Below are 21451 nucleotides of genomic sequence, written 5' to 3'. Positions count from 1 at the left end.
TCCCCAGACACCTGGAGGTCAAGAGTCAAAGCCATCAGCATGTCCCAGCCCCAGTGAGCACAGCACTGCAGTGGTGGTTGAGAGCCATGGACGTGCACGACATGCCTGCAGTGTCTCTGCGGAAGAGCTGGATGAAACAGCCGAGATCGTTGTCGCTGCAGTGCTACTCCATTCTGTAGCCATCATGCAGGGAGCCACCAGCAAGGCACCCACTGCTCCCTTGGCCGCATGGGCCAGGGTGCCTCCTCCCACCCCAGAGCCTGTTGACCGTACATCTTCAGCCTCTGCCTTGGCCAGAGGCCCTGTGGGGGAGGCCAGCAAAGCCCCTCTTGTTGGAGCAGCAGCACTACAAGAAGGAGAAGTGTCTTCCCCTTTGACTACAGAGCCTCTCAGGGAAGACATGACAGATCTCAGCCCAGCAGCAGTTGACGAAACCGGAGCAGTGGCTACTGCCTTGGCTACGGTTCCTGGGCACCAGGTGAGCCCAGCACGTGTGGTGGTCTCCAGGCACCGAGGGCAGCCCGAGGCAGAAGCAGTGCGTGGGGTGTGCGTGCTGGGGAGCTGCCTGCTGCTCTCCATTCCCAGACGCCCCAGGCACAAGGGCTGACATCCCTTCCATCACCTGCCTGTGCTCTTGCTCTCCCCATGCAGGTTGCCGCCGAGCAGGGAGGCCAAGCGCAGTCCTCCTGCACCAAAGATACACCAGCAGATGAGCCAGCAACGTGCCAGAAACAAGAGTCATCCCGGGGACTTTTGGATGGGCCTGTTCAGAGCAGCGAGCAGGAGCAAGGGCTCGGTACGCGCAGGGGGGCTGGCTGGTCCTGGGCCACCCCTCCCCTTGGGGGAAAGGCCTTGGTGGTGGTGTGGGGGGAAGGCAGGGGCTTGCCCATCACCCGCTCAGGCGCTAACCTACACCTCTCTGTCTCCCACAGGCATCCATGACCTCGCACAAGCCCCGGCACGCCAGCCACGGCCCACCCACATCAGGAGACAGGCGCTTTGGGCTCTGTGCAGTGCTTTGTGCTGCAGCTTCATCGCAGAAGAGTGGGAGTAGCAGCGCCCAGCTGCCAGCACCAGGAGGGCGCTCAGTGCTGGCAGCTGACATCACTGATAGGAACAGGACAGTGCCCCAGGAATTCAGAGGAGGGCTGTGGGGTGGCAGCTCCTGGAAGGAGCAGGCTACGAGGGGAGGACGAGGCTGCAAAGCCCACCTTGTTCGGTCTGACTTGACATCCAATGGAGTGGGATACTGCATCCCAAACTTTCACAATCCCTGAAAAGCAAGGGAAAGAGAGGTCATGCTGCAAGCCAGCCCGCTCCTGCAGCACAGCCCTGGTGGCCGAGGGAGCCGGTGCCCATGTCCTGGGCTCTTGGCAGTGACAGCCCCTGGGACACCTCTCTGCCCTTCCCTTCTGAATGTCACAGATGCCACAGATGACATCTCGATGGCTCAAATCTCCTCTTTCTAAAACGTGGTGCCTCTGCCAAGCCTACCTTGTGGGAACAGTTGCTGGCCCTATACTTTCCATTAGGGTGTGCCCAGGTCAGGAGACTGATAGCTGCCACGGGGCTGCAGCAAGTTTTAGGTCTCTGGATAACCATGGGGTGGTGTCTGGGAACCGCAGCCCAGCCACGCTCTGTGTTTACAGCACATGTAGCCTTAGAGACTGAAATGCAGGAGTAAGATACTTAGAGTTTTAATAACAGTTTTCATCTGATGAACAAGAAAACAGGAAAACACAGGAGATCTGTGAACAGAATCAGCATCTTTACTAATGTTCAGTAAAAACATTGACCATTTTCTGCTGTTTTAGGTGGCTTTGTTATCTCTCAGGAACTCCTTGCATTCCTCTTCTGCCGGGACCTGTTGCAAAGCCGTTAAAAACTCGCCTTTACCTGAGAGCTTCTCGGCAGCTAAAGCAGCAAGCTTTGTATTAAACCTATACATCGTGGCTGCGCTTGGAAAGCACTTCTGTGAGATGAAAGGTGTAAGGTGTTCTTAGCATCACCTTGAAACCTAGCTCAGTAAGGTCTTTATAGTACTAGAGAGAGTTGCACTTGTCCTTGAAATATGCAAGCATGTGCCGTTATGCTTATACAGTGCTGCGTATTTACACACACCATAAATAAGTTCTTACCTGCTGAGCCTGGGTAACCATATCCTTATGGACTGTGTCTAAACTGACATTCGACTGCCGATACAATGGTCTCTGCTTGTTCTTCGGCAAAGCCTGAAAAACAGGTGAAGGATGAGAAATTAAGGTAACATTAGAAGGCTGGGTGACGAGTAGAGCAAGAGGTCCACAATAAATCGGGACACTCAAGTGCTGTACCTAACTACAGTAGCAAATGGGAAATCGCACGGTTACTGAAAACTGATGGTGAAAGCTGGTCGCTGTGACGTCTCACTACGTGAAAAACAGACAATGCTGCAAAAAGATCGTTACCTTTTAATATACTGAAACAGTCTTTGCAAGCAGCTGATGGGACTACCAATATTTCTGTACCGTGTTTAACTGCTCATGCATTATAAAAAGAATTGAGCAAAATTTTACTTTACCATGAACTTTGGCAAATTCTATTAAACCGAAACTTATCTTGAGCTATGCACCATGTATCCTATAGAATAATGCAATTAAAAGGTGAGCCTGCAGCCTGCATATGTTCAAAGTTTCCTGCGCAGGTGTCCGTACATGTAAAACTGATTTAAAAACTGCTGTATCTATTGACTTTACAATTCAGGCTACAAGATGTGTGCTTTCTGAGGATAAAAATTACACTTTCTTGATAGCTCAGTGCAATTTTGAACTGTTTGAAGATGATGTGTGTAAAGAGTGGGGGGAAAAAAAAAAAAAAAAAAAAAAAAGCGCCACAAGCGCCAGGCAGAACGGATCCCGTCCTTCTGCTGGAGCTGGGCTCTTCTTTTGTGCATATTGCCAGAGCAGCAAGGGGCAGATCCCGGGCTGCCAGGCCCAAGGTGAGGCCACCAAGCAGGCGCCAGCTGCCAGAGGCTGCAGGAAGGTTCCAGAAGCAGCGGCAGCAGCCCGGGCAGGGGCAGCCGCGAGTGCAGGAGCCGCTCCTGGGCTGTGGGCTCAGCGGCAGACGCCTGCCCCTGCAGGGGATGAGGCCCACCCAGAGCCTGCCCAGCAGCATGGGCCTTGCCCAGACATCCTGGGGGGAAGCCCTGGCCGCAACAAGTGAGCGGGGGGGATGCAGAAGCCCCTCACAAATGCTGACGAAAAACAGGGCCCACAAAGTGAGAGGCAACCCTGCAAGACTTGGAGCAAAGAGGCACTGTCTCTCCAGAGAGCACGTTTCCTTCAGCACGAAGAAAAGGAAAGGCCTCTTGGCTCTAGGTGCCGCCCACCATCACTGACAGCCATGCTGCAGTCAGGCCAAGGCCAAGGCCTCAGCCAGCTTGTGGCGCGGGGGGCAGGCAGAACTGCCAAATGGCCGCCAGGGCTGTCAGAGGAAGGGTCAGGAGCTGCCCTGTCGGGGAGCAGCTTTTCTCTCTCTCTCTGTGCACTCAGGGAGCATCTTTCCTGTAGGGCCGCCAGCGAGCTGAGCAACCCGGTAGCGAGAATGAAGCTCTCTCATTTCTGGCCCATACAAACCTCGAGCAGGCCCCGCGGAGCGTGCACAGTGATCCATTCGGGTGTGGAAAGAAAAGTGCAGAACAGCCATTTATTTATTTATTAAATCTTAATGAAATAAAGATAAATCTTAATGAAATAAAGATAAATATTACATCTTAATGAAATGAAATAAGAAATGTGTGTAGAGCGCAATCCTGGAAGCAAGACAGAGGCAGTGCGCCTCAGCCCAGTGATTTTCCAGGCTGTGGAAAACTGCATTTGGACTTGTTGCAGAGGAGCAGCCAGCTAGTATCCTTCAAGATGAAGACAACACCCTGCTTTTGGGCTAGGGCATAGGACAGAAAGAGCAGGGTCTCTGGATTGCAGCGCTGCACGGTGTCTTGCGGAATGCCAGCGTGCAAGGACAGCCAGGCATAACTCAGGACACCTATCAGAGGTGCACCTAAGGAAAAGAAGCAAGGAGTAACATAGAGTAGATGGGCCTGCAAGGAGGGCAGTCCCGTCTGGGCAGCTGCTGGGCCCTGCAGACCTGCTCAGCCACAGCATCTGATGCCCTGATGCCGGCCTGCACCTGCAGCTGCTCCAGCTACCCCGAGCGCAAGTCAACTGCCAACGCAGCCATCAGGGTGCCAACAGCACGGACAGGGACGTTTCCAGGAGCTGCTGTCTGGAGGGAGATGCAAGGCATTGCTGGGCCTTGGCTTGTGAGGAGCTCAGGCCTTTCTGAGGATGTTCTGGAGGAGCTGTGTAAGCGCTCCGCTGCCCTCCCGGCAGCAGCAGCTGAGCAGGCAGCCTAAAGTGAGGGGAGCCCTGCCATTCATCTGTCTTCTCACCGGGAAAAGTTTCTTTCTTATATGGGAGCCCGTGAATTCTGGCAAAGTGTTCTGAAAGCTGGAAGATGGGCTTCTTTACACCAAGGAGCCCAAAGTCTGCCATGGGTAGCTCCCAGTTAATAGCGAAGACCGTGCCCAGCCCAGGGATTGCAACCCCCTGAAACACCCCTCTGGGGTGTTTCTTCTGCTTGAGGAGGCGGGCTGTGGGGTGGCAGCTCCTGGAAGGAGCAGGCTACGAGGGGAGGACGAGGCTGCAAAGCCCACCTTGTTCGGTCTGACTTGACATCCAATGGAGTGGGATACTGCATCCCAAACTTTCACAATCCCTGAAAAGCAAGGGAAAGAGAGGTCATGCTGCAAGCCAGCCCGCTCCTGCAGCACAGCCCTGGTGGCCGAGGGAGCCAGTGCCCATGTCCTGGGCTCTTGGCAGTGACAGCCCCTGGGACACCTCTCTGCCCTTCCCTTCTGAATGTCACAGTGCAGTCATTGGTGCCAGCCAGTATGCGTTCACGAGGGGTAGGTTCTTCCTAACAAATGTGATTTCCTTTTATGATAAGATATCTAGTCAATGAAGGGAAGCCAGCTGATGTGATCTTTTTGGACTTCAGCAATGCTTTTGACACGGTTTCCCATAGGATCCTACTGGACAAAATGTCCAGCATACGGCTAAACCAAAACATCATAGGATGGGTGAGCAATTGGCTGACAGGCAGGGCTCAGAGAGTTGTGGTAAATGGGGTCACATCAGGCTGGCGGATGGTCACCAGTGGGGTTCCTCAAGGCTCCATTTTAGGGCCAGTCCTCTTCAATGTCTTTATAAACGATTTGGATGTAGGACTAGAAGGTGTTTTGAGCAAATTTGCCGGAAACACCAAACTTGGAGGAGTTGTAGACTCGGCTGAGGGTGGAAAGGCCTTGCAGAGAGATCTGGGCAGACTGGAGAGCTGGGCGATCACCAACCGCATGAAGTTTAACAAGAGCAAGTGCCGGGTCCTGCACCTGGGACGGGGCAACCCTGGCTATACGTACAGCCTGGGCGATGAGACGCTGGAGAGCAGCCCTGCAGAGGGGGATCCGGGGCTTGTGGCTGACAGCAAGTTGAATATGAGCCAGCAGTGTGTCCTGGCAGCCAAGAGGGCCAACTGTATCCCGGGGTGCATCAAGCACGGCATCGCTAGTTGGTCGAGGGAAGTGATCATCCCGCTCTACTCTGCGCTGGTGCGGCCTCACCTCGAGTACTGTGTGCAGTTCTGGGCACCACAGTACAAAAAGGATGTAAAACTGTCGGAGAGGGTCCAGAGGAGGACTACAGAGATGGTGAAGGGACTAGAGGGGAAGACGTGTGACGAGCGGCTGAGGTCACTTGGCCTGTTCAGCCTGGAGAAGAGGAGGCCAAGGGGAGACCTCATCACAGTCTACAACTTCCTCGCAAAGGGGAGTGCAGGGGCAGGCATCCACCTATGCTGCTTAATCACCAGTGATAGGACCTGTGGGAATGGTGTCAAGCTGAGGCAGGGGAGGTTTAGGCTAGACACAGGAAGAGGTTCTTCACCAAGAGGGTGGTCGCTCACTGGACCACGCTTGCCAGGGAAGTAGTCACTGCACCAAGCCCATCTGAATTTAAGAAGCATTTGGACTGTGCACTTAGTCACATGGTCTAAAATTCTGGGTAGACCTGTGTGGCGCCAGGAGCTGAACTCAATGATCCTTATGGGTCCCTTCCAGCTGGGATATTCTATGATTCTATGATACCACCTGATGAAACTACTCAAGTATAAGTAAGTCTGTGGGGCCCCACACAGCCCCACCGCCTCTTTCACGGCGCTGCAGGACACAGCACAGTCTGTTGTGTCTGAAGTCATGTCAAAGACGATGGCTAAAATGCGGGAACAAGGCCAACGACCGGCAGCACTGGGGGACCCGGCACACATGGGGTGCCCAGTGACAGCAACAAGATCAGCCGGCGTCCAGAGTGACATGGAGAGCAGGTGGACTGCTGCTCTGCCAGCGTTCGATCGTCGGGGAGGTGCAGGAAAAACAACTGCCAGCAGAGACCATGCACCAGCCAGCCCAGGCAGGGTTGAAAAGCAAGAGCAAGAGAGAGCGCAAAACGTCAAACCCAGGCAGGGGAGCAGCAAGGAGGGGACAAGCCAGGGCCGAGGCAGGAAAGAAAGCGGTCCTGTGGGATGGGACAAAGAGGAAGAGATTGTCATCTTCAACTCCTGGATCAACCCCAGGTTCGCCAGACTCTTCCAGGAACCACAGGCTTTTCCCCCGGAAGAAGGCGTCTCATCCAGCACTGTGGACAGGGAGGCCGCAGCAGAAGAAGCAGAAAACCCAACAAGCGCCTCTCTTGGCTCATCAGAGTCCACGGACACTGCACTGTCAGCTGCTGCCCTGGCAGAAGGTCCCGGGGAAGAGAGGCACGGCACGCCTCTCACAGCACCAGCACCAGCAGAGAGGACGCCAGCAAGTCCTCCCTCAGCCCCTGCTTGCGAAGATGAGGGGTACAGAGCGCCTCCCCAGACACCTGGAGGTCAAGAGTCAAAGCCATCAGCATGTCCCAGCCCCAGTGAGCACAGCACTGCAGTGGTGGTTGAGAGCCATGGACGTGCACGACATGCCTGCAGTGTCTCTGCGGAAGAGCTGGATGAAACAGCCGAGATCGTTGTCGCTGCAGTGCTACTCCATTCTGTAGCCATCATGCAGGGAGCCACCAGCAAGGCACCCACTGCTCCCTTGGCCGCATGGGCCAGGGTGCCTCCTCCCACCCCAGAGCCTGTTGACCGTACATCTTCAGCCTCTGCCTTGGCCAGAGGCCCTGTGGGGGAGGCCAGCAAAGCCCCTCTTGTTGGAGCAGCAGCACTACAAGAAGGAGAAGTGTCTTCCCCTTTGACTACAGAGCCTCTCAGGGAAGACATGACAGATCTCAGCCCAGCAGCAGTTGACGAAACCGGAGCAGTGGCTACTGCCTTGGCTACGGTTCCTGGGCACCAGGTGAGCCCAGCACGTGTGGTGGTCTCCAGGCACCGAGGGCAGCCCGAGGCAGAAGCAGTGCGTGGGGTGTGCGTGCTGGGGAGCTGCCTGCTGCTCTCCATTCCCAGACGCCCCAGGCACAAGGGCTGACATCCCTTCCATCACCTGCCTGTGCTCTTGCTCTCCCCATGCAGGTTGCCGCCGAGCAGGGAGGCCAAGCGCAGTCCTCCTGCACCAAAGATACACCAGCAGATGAGCCAGCAACGTGCCAGAAACAAGAGTCGTCCCGGGGACTTTTGGATGGGCCTGTTCAGAGCAGCGAGCAGGAGCAAGGGCTAGGTACGCGCAGGGGGGCTGGCTGGTCCTGGGCCACCCCTCCCCTTGGGGGAAAGGCCTTGGTGGTGGTGTGGGGGGAAGGCAGGGGCTTGCCCATCACCCGCTCAGGCGCTAACCTACACCTCTCTGTCTCCCACAGGCATCCATGACCTCGCACAAGCCCCGGCACGCCAGCCACGGCCCACCCACATCATGAGACAGGCGCTTTGGGCTCTGTGCAGTGCTTTGTGCTGCAGCTTCATCGCAGAAGAGTGGGAGTAGCAGCGCCCAGCTGCCAGCACCAGGAGGGCGCTCAGTGCTGGCAGCTGACATCACTGATAGGAACAGGACAGTGCCCCAGGAATTCAGAGGAGGGCTGTGGGGTGGCAGCTCCTGGAAGGAGCAGGCTACGAGGGGAGGACGAGGCTGCAAAGCCCACCTTGTTCGGTCTGACTTGACATCCAATGGAGTGGGATACTGCATCCCAAACTTTCACAATCCCTGAAAAGCAAGGGAAAGAGAGGTCATGCTGCAAGCCAGCCCGCTCCTGCAGCACAGCCCTGGTGGCCGAGGGAGCCGGTGCCCATGTCCTGGGCTCTTGGCAGTGACAGCCCCTGGGACACCTCTCTGCCCTTCCCTTCTGAATGTCACAGATGCCACAGATGACATCTCGATGGCTCAAATCTCCTCTTTCTAAAACGTGGTGCCTCTGCCAAGCCTACCTTGTGGGAACAGTTGCTGGCCCTATACTTTCCATTAGGGTGTGCCCAGGTCAGGAGACTGATAGCTGCCACGGGGCTGCAGCAAGTTTTAGGTCTCTGGATAACCATGGGGTGGTGTCTGGGAACCGCAGCCCAGCCACGCTCTGTGTTTACAGCACATGTAGCCTTAGAGACTGAAATGCAGGAGTAAGATACTTAGAGTTTTAATAACAGTTTTCATCTGATGAACAAGAAAACAGGAAAACACAGGAGATCTGTGAACAGAATCAGCATCTTTACTAATGTTCAGTAAAAACATTGACCATTTTCTGCTGTTTTAGGTGGCTTTGTTATCTCTCAGGAACTCCTTGCATTCCTCTTCTGCCGGGACCTGTTGCAAAGCCGTTAAAAACTCGCCTTTACCTGAGAGCTTCTCGGCAGCTAAAGCAGCAAGCTTTGTATTAAACCTATACATCGTGGCTGCGCTTGGAAAGCACTTCTGTGAGATGAAAGGTGTAAGGTGTTCTTAGCATCACCTTGAAACCTAGCTCAGTAAGGTCTTTATAGTACTAGAGAGAGTTGCACTTGTCCTTGAAATATGCAAGCATGTGCCGTTATGCTTATACAGTGCTGCGTATTTACACACACCATAAATAAGTTCTTACCTGCTGAGCCTGGGTAACCCTATCCTTATGGACTGTGTCTAAACTGACATTCGACTGCCGATACAATGGTCTCTGCTTGTTCTTCGGCAAAGCCTGAAAAACAGGTGAAGGATGAGAAATTAAGGTAACATTAGAAGGCTGGGTGACGAGTAGAGCAAGAGGTCCACAATAAATCGGGACACTCAAGTGCTGTACCTAACTACAGTAGCAAATGGGAAATCGCACGGTTACTGAAAACTGATGGTGAAAGCTGGTCGCTGTGACGTCTCACTACGTGAAAAACAGACAATGCTGCAAAAAGATCGTTACCTTTTAATATACTGAAACAGTCTTTGCAAGCAGCTGATGGGACTACCAGTATTTCTGTACCGTGTTTAACTGCTCATGCATTATAAAAAGAATTGAGCAAAATTTTACTTTACCATAAACTTTGGCAAATTCTATTAAACCGAAACTTATCTTGAGTTATGCACCATGTATCCTATAGAATAATGCAATTAAAAGGTGAGCCTGCATATGTTCAAAGTTTCCTGCGCAGGTGTCCGTACATGTAAAACTGATTTAAAAACTGCTGTATCTATTGACTTTACAATTCAGGCTACAAGATGTGTGCTTTCTGAGGATAAAAATTACACTTTCTTGATAGCTCAGTGCAATTTTGAACTGTTTGAAGATGATGTGTGTAAAGAGTGGGGAAAAAAAAAAAAAAAAAAAAAAAAAAAAAAAAGCGCCACAAGCGCCAGGCAGAACGGATCCCGTCCTTCTGCTGGAGCTGGGCTCTTCTTTTGTGCATATTGCCAGAGCAGCAAGGGGCAGATCCCGGGCTGCCAGGCCCAACGTGAGGCCACCAAGCAGGCGCCAGCTGCCAGAGGCTGCAGGAAGGTTCCAGAAGCAGCGGCAGCAGCCCGGGCAGGGGCAGCCGCGAGTGCAGGAGCCGCTCCTGGGCTGTGGGCTCAGCAGCAGACGCCTGCCCCTGCAGGGGACGAGGCCCACCCAGAGCCTGCCCAGCAGCATGGGCCTTGCCCAGACATCCTGGGGGGAAGCCCTGGCCGCAACAAGTGAGCGGGGGGGATGCAGAAGCCCCTCACAAATGCTGACAAAAAACAGGGCCCACAAAGTGAGAGGCAACCCTGCAAGACTTGGAGCAAAGAGGCACTGTCTCTCCAGAGAGCACGTTTCCTTCAGCACGAAGAAAAGGAAAGGCCTCTTGGCTCTAGGTGCCGCCCACCATCACTGACAGCCGTGCTGCGGACAGGCCAAGGCCTCAGCCAGCTTGTGGCGCGGGGGGCAGGCAGAACTGCCAAATGGCCGCCAGGGCTGTCAGAGGAAGGGTCAGGAGCTGCCCTGTCGGGGAGCAGCTTTTCTCTCTCTCTCTGTGCACTCAGGGAGCATCTTTCCTGTAGGGCCGCCAGCGAGCTGAGCAACCCGGTAGCGAGAATGAAGCTCTCTCATTTCTGGCCCATACAAACCTCGAGCAGGCCCCGCGGAGCGTGCACAGTGATCCATTCGGGTGTGGAAAGAAAAGTGCAGAACAGCCATTTATTTATTTATTAAATCTTAATGAAATAAAGATAAATCTTAATGAAATAAAGATAAATATTACATCTTAATGAAATGAAATAAGAAATGTGTGTAGAGCGCAATCCTGGAAGCAAGACAGAGGCAGTGCGCCTCAGCCCAGTGATTTTCCAGGCTGTGGAAAACTGCATTTGGACTTGTTGCAGAGGAGCAGCCAGCTAGTATCCTTCAAGATGAAGACAACACCCTGCTTTTGGGCTAGGGCATAGGACAGAAAGAGCAGGGTCTCTGGATTGCAGCGCTGCACGGTGTCTTGCGGAATGCCAGCGTGCAAGGACAGCCAGGCATAACTCAGGACACCTATCAGAGGTGCACCTAAGGAAAAGAAGCAAGGAGTAACATAGAGTAGATGGGCCTGCAAGGAGGGCAGTCCCGTCTGGGCAGCTGCTGGGCCCTGCAGACCTGCTCAGCCACAGCATCTGATGCCCTGATGCCGGCCTGCACCTGCAGCTGCTCCAGCTACCCCGAGCGCAAGTCAACTGCCAACGCAGCCATCAGGGTGCCAACAGCACGGACAGGGACGTTTCCAGGAGCTGCTGTCTGGAGGGAGATGCAAGGCATTGCTGGGCCTTGGCTTGTGAGGAGCTCAGGCCTTTCTGAGGATGTTCTGGAGGAGCTGTGTAAGCGCTCCGCTGCCCTCCCGGCAGCAGCAGCTGAGCAGGCAGCCTAAAGTGAGGGGAGCCCTGCCATTCATCTGTCTTCTCACCGGGAAAAGTTTCTTTCTTATATGGGAGCCCGTGAATTCTGGCAAAGTGTTCTGAAAGCTGGAAGATGGGCTTCTTTACACCAAGGAGCCCAAAGTCTGCCATGGGTAGCTCCCAGTTAATAGCGAAGACCGTGCCCAGCCCAGGGATTGCAACCCCCTGAAACACCCCTCTGGGGTGTTTCTTCTGCTTGAGGAGGCGGGCTGTGGGGTGGCAGCTCCTGGAAGGAGCAGGCTACGAGGGGAGGACGAGGCTGCAAAGCCCACCTTGTTCGGTCTGACTTGACATCCAATGGAGTGGGATACTGCATCCCAAACTTTCACAATCCCTGAAAAGCAAGGGAAAGAGAGGTCATGCTGCAAGCCAGCCCGCTCCTGCAGCACAGCCCTGGTGGCCGAGGGAGCCAGTGCCCATGTCCTGGGCTCTTGGCAGTGACAGCCCCTGGGACACCTCTCTGCCCTTCCCTTCCGAATGTCACAGTGCAGTCATTGGTGCCAGCCAATATGGGTTCACGAGGGGTAGGTTCTGCCTAACAAATGTGATTTCCTTTTATGATAAGATATCTAGTCAATGAAGGGAAGCCAGCTGATGTGATCTTTTTGGACTTCAGCAATGCTTTTGACACGGTTTCCCATAGGATCCTACTGGACAAAATGTCCAGCATACGGCTAAACCAAAACGTCATAGGATGGGTGAGCAATTGGCTGACAGGCAGGGCTCAGAGCGTTGTGGTAAATGGGGTCACATCAGGCTGGCGGATGGTCACCAGTGGGGTTCCTCAAGGCTCCATTTTAGGGCCAGTCCTCTTCAATGTCTTTATAAACGATTTGGATGTAGGACTAGAAGGTGTTTTGAGCAAATTTGCCGGAAACACCAAACTTGGAGGAGTTGTAGACTCGGCTGAGGGTGGAAAGGCCTTGCAGAGAGATCTGGGCAGACTGGAGAGCTGGGCGATCACCAACCGCATGAAGTTTAACAAGAGCAAGTGCCGGGTCCTGCACCTGGGACGGGGCAACCCTGGCTATACGTACAGCCTGGGCGATGAGACGCTGGAGAGCAGCCCTGCAGAGGGGGATCCGGGGCTTGTGGCTGACAGCAAGTTGAATATGAGCCAGCAGTGTGTCCTGGCAGCCAAGAGGGCCAACTGTATCCCGGGGTGCATCAAGCACGGCATCGCTAGTTGGTCGAGGGAAGTGATCATCCCGCTCTACTCTGCGCTGGTGCGGCCTCACCTCGAGTACTGTGTGCAGTTCTGGGCACCACAGTACAAAAAGGATGTAAAACTGTTGGAGAGGGTCCAGAGGAGGACTACAGAGATGGTGAAGGGACTAGAGGGGAAGACGTGTGACGAGCGGCTGAGGTCACTTGGCCTGTTCAGCCTGGAGAAGAGGAGGCCAAGGGGAGACCTCATCACAGTCTACAACTTCCTCGCAAAGGGGAGTGCAGGGGCAGGCATCCACCTATGCTGCTTAATCACCAGTGATAGGACCTGTGGGAATGGTGTCAAGCTGAGGCAGGGGAGGTTTAGGCTAGACACAGGAAGAGGTTCTTCACCAAGAGGGTGGTCGCTCACTGGACCACGCTTGCCAGGGAAGTAGTCACTGCACCAAGCCCATCTGAATTTAAGAAGCATTTGGACTGTGCACTTAGTCACATGGTCTAAAATTCTGGGTAGAGCTGTGTGGCGCCAGGAGCTGAACTCAATGATCCTTATGGGTCCCTTCCAGCTGGGATATTCTATGATTCTATGATACCACCTGATGAAACTACTCAAGTATAAGTAAGTCTGTGGGGCCCCACACAGCCCCACCGCCTCTTTCACGGCGCTGCAGGACACAGCACAGTCTGTTGTGTCTGAAGTCATGTCAAAGACGATGGCTAAAATGCGGGAACAAGGCCAACGACCGGCAGCACTGGGGGACCCGGCACACATGGGGTGCCCAGTGACAGCAACAAGATCAGCCGGCGTCCAGAGTGACATGGAGAGCAGGTGGACTGCTGCTCTGCCAGCGTTCGATCGTCGGGGAGGTGCAGGAAAAACAACTGCCAGCAGAGACCATGCACCAGCCAGCCCAGGCAGGGTTGAAAAGCAAGAGCAAGAGAGAGCGCAAAACGTCAAACCCAGGCAGGGGAGCAGCAAGGAGGGGACAAGCCAGGGCCGAGGCAGGAAAGAAAGCGGTCCTGTGGGATGGGACAAAGAGGAAGAGATTGTCATCTTCAACTCCTGGATCAACCCCAGGTTCGCCAGACTCTTCCAGGAACCACAGGCTTTTCCCCCGGAAGAAGGCGGCTCATCCAGCACCGTGGACAGGGAGGCCGCAGCAGAAGAAGCAGAAAACCCAACAAGCGCCTCTCTTGGCTCATCAGAGTCCACGGACACTGCACTGTCAGCTGCTGCCCTGGCAGAAGGTCCCGGGGAAGAGAGGCACGGCACGCCTCTCACAGCACCAGCACCAGCAGAGAGGACGCCAGCAAGTCCTCCCTCAGCCCCTGCTTGCGAAGATGAGGGGTACAGAGCGCCTCCCCAGACACCTGGAGGTCAAGAGTCAAAGCCATCAGCATGTCCCAGCCCCAGTGAGCACAGCACTGCAGTGGTGGTTGAGAGCCATGGACGTGCACGACATGCCTGCAGTGTCTCTGCGGAAGAGCTGGATGAAACAGCCGAGATCGTTGTCGCTGCAGTGCTACTCCATTCTGTAGCCATCATGCAGGGAGCCACCAGCAAGGCACCCACTGCTCCCTTGGCCGCATGGGCCAGGGTGCCTCCTCCCACCCCAGAGCCTGTTGACCGTACATCTTCAGCCTCTGCCTTGGCCAGAGGCCCTGTGGGGGAGGCCAGCAAAGCCCCTCTTGTTGGAGCAGCAGCACTACAAGAAGGAGAAGTGTCTTCCCCTTTGACTACAGAGCCTCTCAGGGAAGACATGACAGATCTCAGCCCAGCAGCAGTTGACGAAACCGGAGCAGTGGCTACTGCCTTGGCTATGGTTCCTGGGCACCAGGTGAGCCCAGCACGTGTGGTGGTCTCCAGGCACCGAGGGCAGCCCGAGGCAGAAGCAGTGCGTGGGGTGTGCGTGCTGGGGAGCTGCCTGCTGCTCTCCATTCCCAGACGCCCCAGGCACAAGGGCTGACATCCCTTCCATCACCTGCCTGTGCTCTTGCTCTCCCCATGCAGGTTGCCGCCGAGCAGGGAGGCCAAGCGCAGTCCTCCTGCACCAAAGCTACACCAGCAGACGAGCCAGCAACGTGCCAGAAACAAGAGTCGTCCCGGGGACTTTTGGATGGGCCTGTTCAGAGCAGCGAGCAGGAGCAAGGGCTAGGTACGCGCAGGGGGGCTGGCTGGTCCTGGGCCACCCCTCCCCTTGGGGGAAAGGCCTTGGTGGTGGTGTGGGGGGAAGGCAGGGGCTTGCCCATCACCCGCTCAGGCGCTAACCTACACCTCTCTGTCTCCCACAGGCATCCATGACCTCGCACAAGCCCCGGCACGCCAGCCACGGCCCACCCACATCAGGAGACAGGCGCTTTGGGCTCTGTGCAGTGCTTTGTGCTGCAGCTTCATCGCAGAAGAGTGGGAGTAGCAGCGCCCAGCTGCCAGCACCAGGAGGGCGCTCAGTGCTGGCAGCTGACATCACTGATAGGAACAGGACAGTGCCCCAGGAATTCAGAGGAGGGCTGTGGGGTGGCAGCTCCTGGAAGGAGCAGGCTACGAGGGGAGGACGAGGCTGCAAAGCCCACCTTGTTCGGTCTGACTTGACATCCAATGGAGTGGGATACTGCATCCCAGACTTTCACAATCCCTGAAAAGCAAGGGAAAGAGAGGTCATGCTGCAAGCCAGCCCGCTCCTGCAGCACAGCCCTGGTGGCCGAGGGAGCCGGTGCCCATGTCCTGGGCTCTTGGCAGTGACAGCCCCTGGGACACCTCTCTGCCCTTCCCTTCTGAATGTCACAGATGCCACAGATGACATCTCGATGGCTCAAATCTCCTCTTTCTAAAACGTGGTGCCTCTGCCAAGCCTACCTTGTGGGAACAGTTGCTGGCCCTATACTTTCCATTAGGGTGTGCCCAGGTCAGGAGACTGATAGCTGCCACGGGGCTGCAGCAAGTTTTAGGTCTCTGGATAACCATGGGGTGGTGTCTGGGAACCGCAGCCCAGCCACGCTCTGTGTTTACAGCACATGTAGCCTTAGAGACTGAAATGCAGGAGTAAGATACTTAGAGTTTTAATAACAGTTTTCATCTGATGAACAAGAAAACAGGAAAACACAGGAGATCTGTGAACAGAATCAGCATCTTTACTAATGTTCAGTAAAAACATTGACCATTTTCTGCTGTTTTAGGTGGCTTTGTTATCTCTCAGGAACTCCTTGCATTCCTCTTCTGCCGGGACCTGTTGCAAAGCCGTTAAAAACTCGCCTTTACCTGAGAGCTTCTCGGCAGCTAAAGCAGCAAGCTTCGTATTAAACCTATACATCATGGCTGCGCTTGGAAAGCACTTCTGTGAGATGAAAGGTGTAAGGTGTTCTTAGCATCACCTTGAAACCTAGCTCAGTAAGGTCTTTATAGTACTAGAGAGAGTTGCACTTGTCCTTGAAATATGCAAGCATGTGCCGTTATGCTTATACAGTGCTGCGTATTTACACACACCATAAATAAGTTCTTACCTGCTGAGCCTGGGTAACCATATCCTTATGGACTGTGTCTAAACTGACGTTCAACTGCCGATACAATGGTCTGTGCTTGTTCTTCGGCAAAGCCTGAAAAACAGGTGAAGGATGAGAAATTAAGGTAACATTAGAAGGCTGGGTGACGAGTAGAGGTCCACAATAAATCGGGACACTCAAGTGCTGTACCTAACTACAGTAGCAAATGGGAAATCGCACGGTTACTGAAAACTGATGGTGAAAGCTGGTCGCTGTGACGTCTCACTACATGAAAAACAGACAATGCTGCAAAAAGATCGTTACCTTTTAATATACTGAAACAGTCTTTGCAAGCAGCTGATGGGACTACCAATATTTCTGTACCATGTTTAACTGCTCATGCATTAAAAAAATAGAGGATGTAGGACAGAGGGTGTAGGAGAGGGTGTAGGACAGAAAGAGCAGGGTCTCCTGAATGCAGCGCTGCACGGTGTCCCTAGGAATGCTGGTGTGCAAGGACAGCCAGGCATAATTCAGGACACCAGCTGGAGGTACACCTAAGGGAAAAGAAGCAAAGTAAGTTGGACAGGCCTGCAGAGGAGGGCAGTCCCATCTGGGCAGCTGCTGGGCCCTCCAGCACTGACGCCCTGCTGCTGGCCTGCACCTGTAGCTGCGCCAGCTGCCAAGAGGAGAAGTCAAGCACCAACGCAGCCATCAGGGTGCCAACAGCACGGACAGGGACGTTTCCAGGAGCTGCTATCTGGAGGGAGGTGCAAGGCATTGCTGGGCCTTGGCTTGTGAGGAGCTCAGGCCTTTCTGAGGATGTTCTGGAGGAGCTGTGTAAGCGCTCCGCTGCCCTCCCAGCAGCAGCAGCTGCGCAGGCAGCCTAAAGTGAGGGGAGCCCTGCCATTCATCTGTCTTCTCACCGGGAAAAGTTTCTTTCTTATATGGGAGCCTGTGAATTCTGGCAAAGTGTTCTGAGAGCTGGAAGATGGGCTTCTTTACATCAAGGAGCCGAAAAACTTGAATGGGTATGTCCCATTTAAAAGCGAAGATCCGGTTCTGAAGGCTTTCCCTATTAGTTGGGAACCCCGTGGAGGGATTCCACTTGAGCTGAGGCTGTTGGCTGTGCTCTTCCTAGCCCAGCTCTTCTGTAGGGGACAAAAAAGAGGGAGCTGGGAAACTCCCACACACTGAGGCCATCTCCAGGGCTCTCCGCAGTGACGCCTTCTGGCACCTTCCCAGGAGCAGTGGCCAAAGCACAAGGGCCCATCTTCTGGCTAGGAGAAGCCCCACGCTGGATTTCCAGTGCCAGAAATACTGAAATACTCTTCCTCCTTCCTTGCTTTTCAGGGGGTCGCAATCCCTGGGCTGGGCACGTTCTTCGCTATTAACTGGGAGCTACCCATGGCAGACCTTCGGCTCCTTGATGTAAAGAAGCCCATCTTCCAGCTTTCAGAACACTTTGCCAGAATTCACGGGCTCCATTATAAGAAAGAAACTTTTCCTGGTGAGAAGACAGATGAATGGCACCCTAACGGAAAGTATAGGGCCAGCAACTGTTCTCAAAAGGTAGGCTTGGCAGAGGCACCACGTTTTAGAAAGAGGAGATTTGAGCCGTCGTGATGTCACCTGTGGTATGTCAGTTGCCCTCCGGGACAGCAAGAAGGCTCTGACTTATTTTTTTGCATACACCTAGCGGTTCGTTCTGAGTCAGCCAACACCTCAGCCTGCATTTGAGCACAGCGACGAGTTATCTCCCTTGCTCAGACATTCAGGCTCACAGATGAGGAGCAGATACCCAGACGGGACTGCCCTCCTCTTCAGGCATGCCTTAGTTCCTTTGCTCCTTGCTTCTTTTCCATTAGGTGTACCTCCAGCTGCTGTCCTGAAATATGCCTGGCTGTCCTTGCACACCAGGACACCGTGCAGCGCTGCATCCAGGATAGCCCTGCTCTTTTTCTCTTATGCCCTTGCAAAGAAGCAGGCTGATGATTTTGTCTTCAAGGACATGGGCCTATCCCTTCTGAACAGTTTGTAGCCATCATCAGCCACACTCCAGTCATGGGAATCATCCCACCAGGTTTCCGTGATGGCAGCTACGTCATAGTTTCCTTCTAGCACGGTGGCCTCCAGCTCCTCCTGTTTGTTACCCATACTGCGTGCATTAGTGTAAATGCACTGCAGCTGGGCCACCTTTTGGGCAGGAGAAGCCCTAGTACTCTCTTGACCATACTCGCGTGTTTCCGTAGTAACTAACCTCTCACCAAGCCTTGTGTTCTTCCTGCAAAATGTCATCCTCATCCTTCACCAAGACACAAGACTGCAAGGTCTTGCTAGCGTCACATCAGGTTTGATCTGCAGCTGCATTCTACTGGGAATAAAAGCTCAGGCAGAGTTTTTCCCCCAGTGCTCCTCTCTGTGTCGTTGATCTCAGGAGAAAGAGTGGTGCAGGCCACGCCAACCTGGCGCCCTGGGCCTCTCACAGTCATAGAATTATAGAACCATGGACTCACTTTTAGGTTGGATCACGTCCAACCATTATATACACATAGCAACTGGCAACGCTCCTCCTGTGAGGCTGAATGTACCATGCCAGTTCTTGTGGGTGAGGATTGTGCTAGCAAGACCTTGCAGTCTTGTGTCTTGGTGAAGGATGAGGATGACATTTTGCAGGAAGAAAACAAGCGTTGGTGAGAGGTTAGTTACTACGGAAACACGCGAGTATGGTCAAGAGGGTACTAGGGCTTCTCCTGCCCAAAAGGTGGCCCAGCTGCAGTGCATTTACACTAATGCACGCAGTATGGGTAACAAACAGGAGGAGCTGGAGGCCACCGTGCTAGAAGGAAACTGTGACATAGCTACCATCATGGAAACCTGGTGGGATGATTCCCATGACTAGAGTGTGGCTGTTGATGGCTACAAACTGTTCAGAAGGGATAGGCGAGGAAGGAGGGGAGGACGAGTTGCCCTCTGTGTTAGGAAGTGGATAGATTGTGAAGAGCTCTGCCTGAGAAACAGCCATGACCAGGTTGAGAGCTTGTGGCTGAAAATCAAGGATCAGTCCAGTAAAGGACATCCAGTGGCTGGGGTCTGCTACAGGCCACCTGATCAGGGGGAGTCTGTTGACGAGGCCTTCTTGCTTCAGCTGCAAGAAATGTCACGCTCGCAAGCTCTCGTCCTGATGGGGGATTTCAACCACCTGCATATCTGCTGGGGGTCTGCTGGGGGTAGCAGCACGGCAGGTTCCAGACAATCCAGGAGATTCCTGGAGTCTGTTGAGGATAGCAGAATATTCTGTTGAGGAACGGAACAGAGCTGGTGGTCCTTTAAGGACACGCTTCCGAGAGTGCACGAGCTCTCCATCCCCCAGCAGAAGAAATCGAGCAGAGGAGGCGGGTGACTGGCATGGCTGAGCAAGGACCTGCAGCCACAACTGAGGGAAAAGAGGGAAATGTACAGGACGTGGAAGCAGGGTTGAGTTGCCTGGCAGGAATACAGGCATGTCGTCTGAATGTGTAGAGATGGGATCAGGAAAGCCAAGGCTCAGATGGAGCTGAACTTGGCACAGGACGTAAAAAATAGCAAGAAGGGGTTCTTCAGATACATAGGTAGGAGGAGACAGGCCAAGGAGAGTGTTCCCCCTTTGATAAATGAGACGGGAAAGCTGGCCTCCTCAGACATGGAGAAAGCTGAGGTACTCAATAAGTGCTTTGCCTCAGTCTTCACTGGTGGTCAAGTTTCCTATGTCTGTCAGTACCCTGAAGCTCCAGGAGAGGGTGAGAGGAGCAGATTCCATCCCACTGTGACAGTGGAACAAGTCCGGGACTGCCTAATGAAATGGGATGTGTATAGAGAGAGATGGCTGATGTGGTTGCCGAGCTTCTCCCCATCATATTTGAAAAATCATGGCTGTCGGGTGAAGTCCCTGGTGACTGGAGAAAGGGAAACATGACTCCCATTTTTGAGAAAGGCCTGCAAGGAAGACCTGGGGAGCTATGGGCTGGTGAGCCTCACCTGTGTGCCTGGGAAGATCATGGAGCAGATCCTCCTGGAAGACATGCTAAGGCATGCACGAGATAAAGAGGTAATCCAAGAAAGCCAGCACGGCTTTACCAAAGGCAGATCTTGCCTGACCAATCTGGTGGCCTTCTATGCTGGAGTGATGGCATCAGTGGACAAACGAAGGGCGATGGATATCGTCTACCTGGACTTGAGCAAAGCCCTCACCACATTCCTCTCTCTAAATTGGAGAGGTATGGATTTGAAGGATGGACAGTTAGGTGGACAAAGAATCGGCTTGCTGGTTGCAACCAAAGCTTTCTGCTCAACGGTTCTGTCTGGGTGGAGGCCAGTCACAAGCGGTGTCCCTCAGGGGTCGGTCTTGGGACCGGTGCTCTTCAACACCTTTATCAATGGCATAGACGATGGAATCGTCCACACCCAGGCTCAGTACTATTGCCCCGGGAGTTTCTGTCAATGTTGTTTAAAAGGCTCCTTTGATAACACATTATATTGTAGACAGTGTTATAAATTCCAAGTCAATTTAGCTTTATAAGATTTATTTATGGGGTCAATGAAAGGCAAGTAAACAGCACTGGGTGCACGGGGACTAATTCCGTTAGTCCCAACCAGGCTGCAGCATATTGTTCTCTTCCGGATCCACAGGTATTCTATTATTAACATAAATGTTAAAAGCCTGACAGACCCAGTCCTCCGTGGACTCAAATATCGGCCAAGATACATGGGGTCTTAAGGGTTCTTTTGGCCATTTAACCATACAAAATTGAATCATTCTCGCCTTATCCTTATGTTTAGTGCTTCTAAAACTATCCCAATATCTTAACATTAGCCCTAAGGGACTATCCGGTGGAATATCTGGTAATTTTTCCCCCTTTTTAAACCAGAGGCACCTCCTCGAACCTCCCGAGTCTAAGGATCTGCTTTGTCCCTGACACATTCCCGGAACATCTTTTTATACAAAAAAAATCCCAAACTCATGGCTCTGCCTGTATCTTGTGAGTGTCTTGTGAGTGTTTGCCCACCCACGAATACTTAGAACGATCACTTCGGTCCTTCATCTGCCGAGTCCCTCGCGGGATATCAGAACTGCAGTTAGAAGACCTCCGCACTCGCTTAGGAACTGAGTTCTGTCTCAATCACACCCTTACACATAGTCACCCAACTGAATCCACCCAAATGAGCGGCATACTGACAAAATGATAAATCTTCGTTTGGATATTCAGAATTACAGGTTTAAACCAGAGGAGGGGAGAGCTCTTTGTTCTTTACTTGCCTCTTATGTTCATAATCCTGCTGGGCTCTGTACTGCTCCTGGCAAAGGGCCACAACGAAACAAGGGGGGGTCGCCTCCCTTAGCCGTTCACAGCCTCGGAACCCAAGAGGATCACGTCGGGGTCCCCAAATAGTTATAAATTCTGAGTC

The 21451-nt window shown here is 53.5% G+C and overlaps 1 long non-coding RNA gene across 1 annotated transcript; it reads left to right on the top strand.

The window, feature by feature from the left end:
• The first annotated feature begins 17 nt into the window (after positions 1–17).
• LOC309880204 lies at positions 18–1217 on the top strand. Its single transcript, XR_014317919.1, has 3 exons — positions 18–478; positions 652–796; positions 933–1217. It is a non-coding gene; the product is annotated as an uncharacterized lncRNA (long non-coding RNA).
• The last annotated feature ends 20234 nt before the right edge of the window (positions 1218–21451 follow it).

This window comes from Aythya marila (genome assembly GCF_965140915.1).
Source record: "Aythya marila genome assembly, chromosome: 1".
Taxonomy (NCBI): Eukaryota; Metazoa; Chordata; class Aves; order Anseriformes; family Anatidae; genus Aythya; species Aythya marila.
The sequence above is the reverse complement of the archived record's forward strand: the minus strand, read 5'-3'. Positions and strand labels throughout refer to the sequence as shown.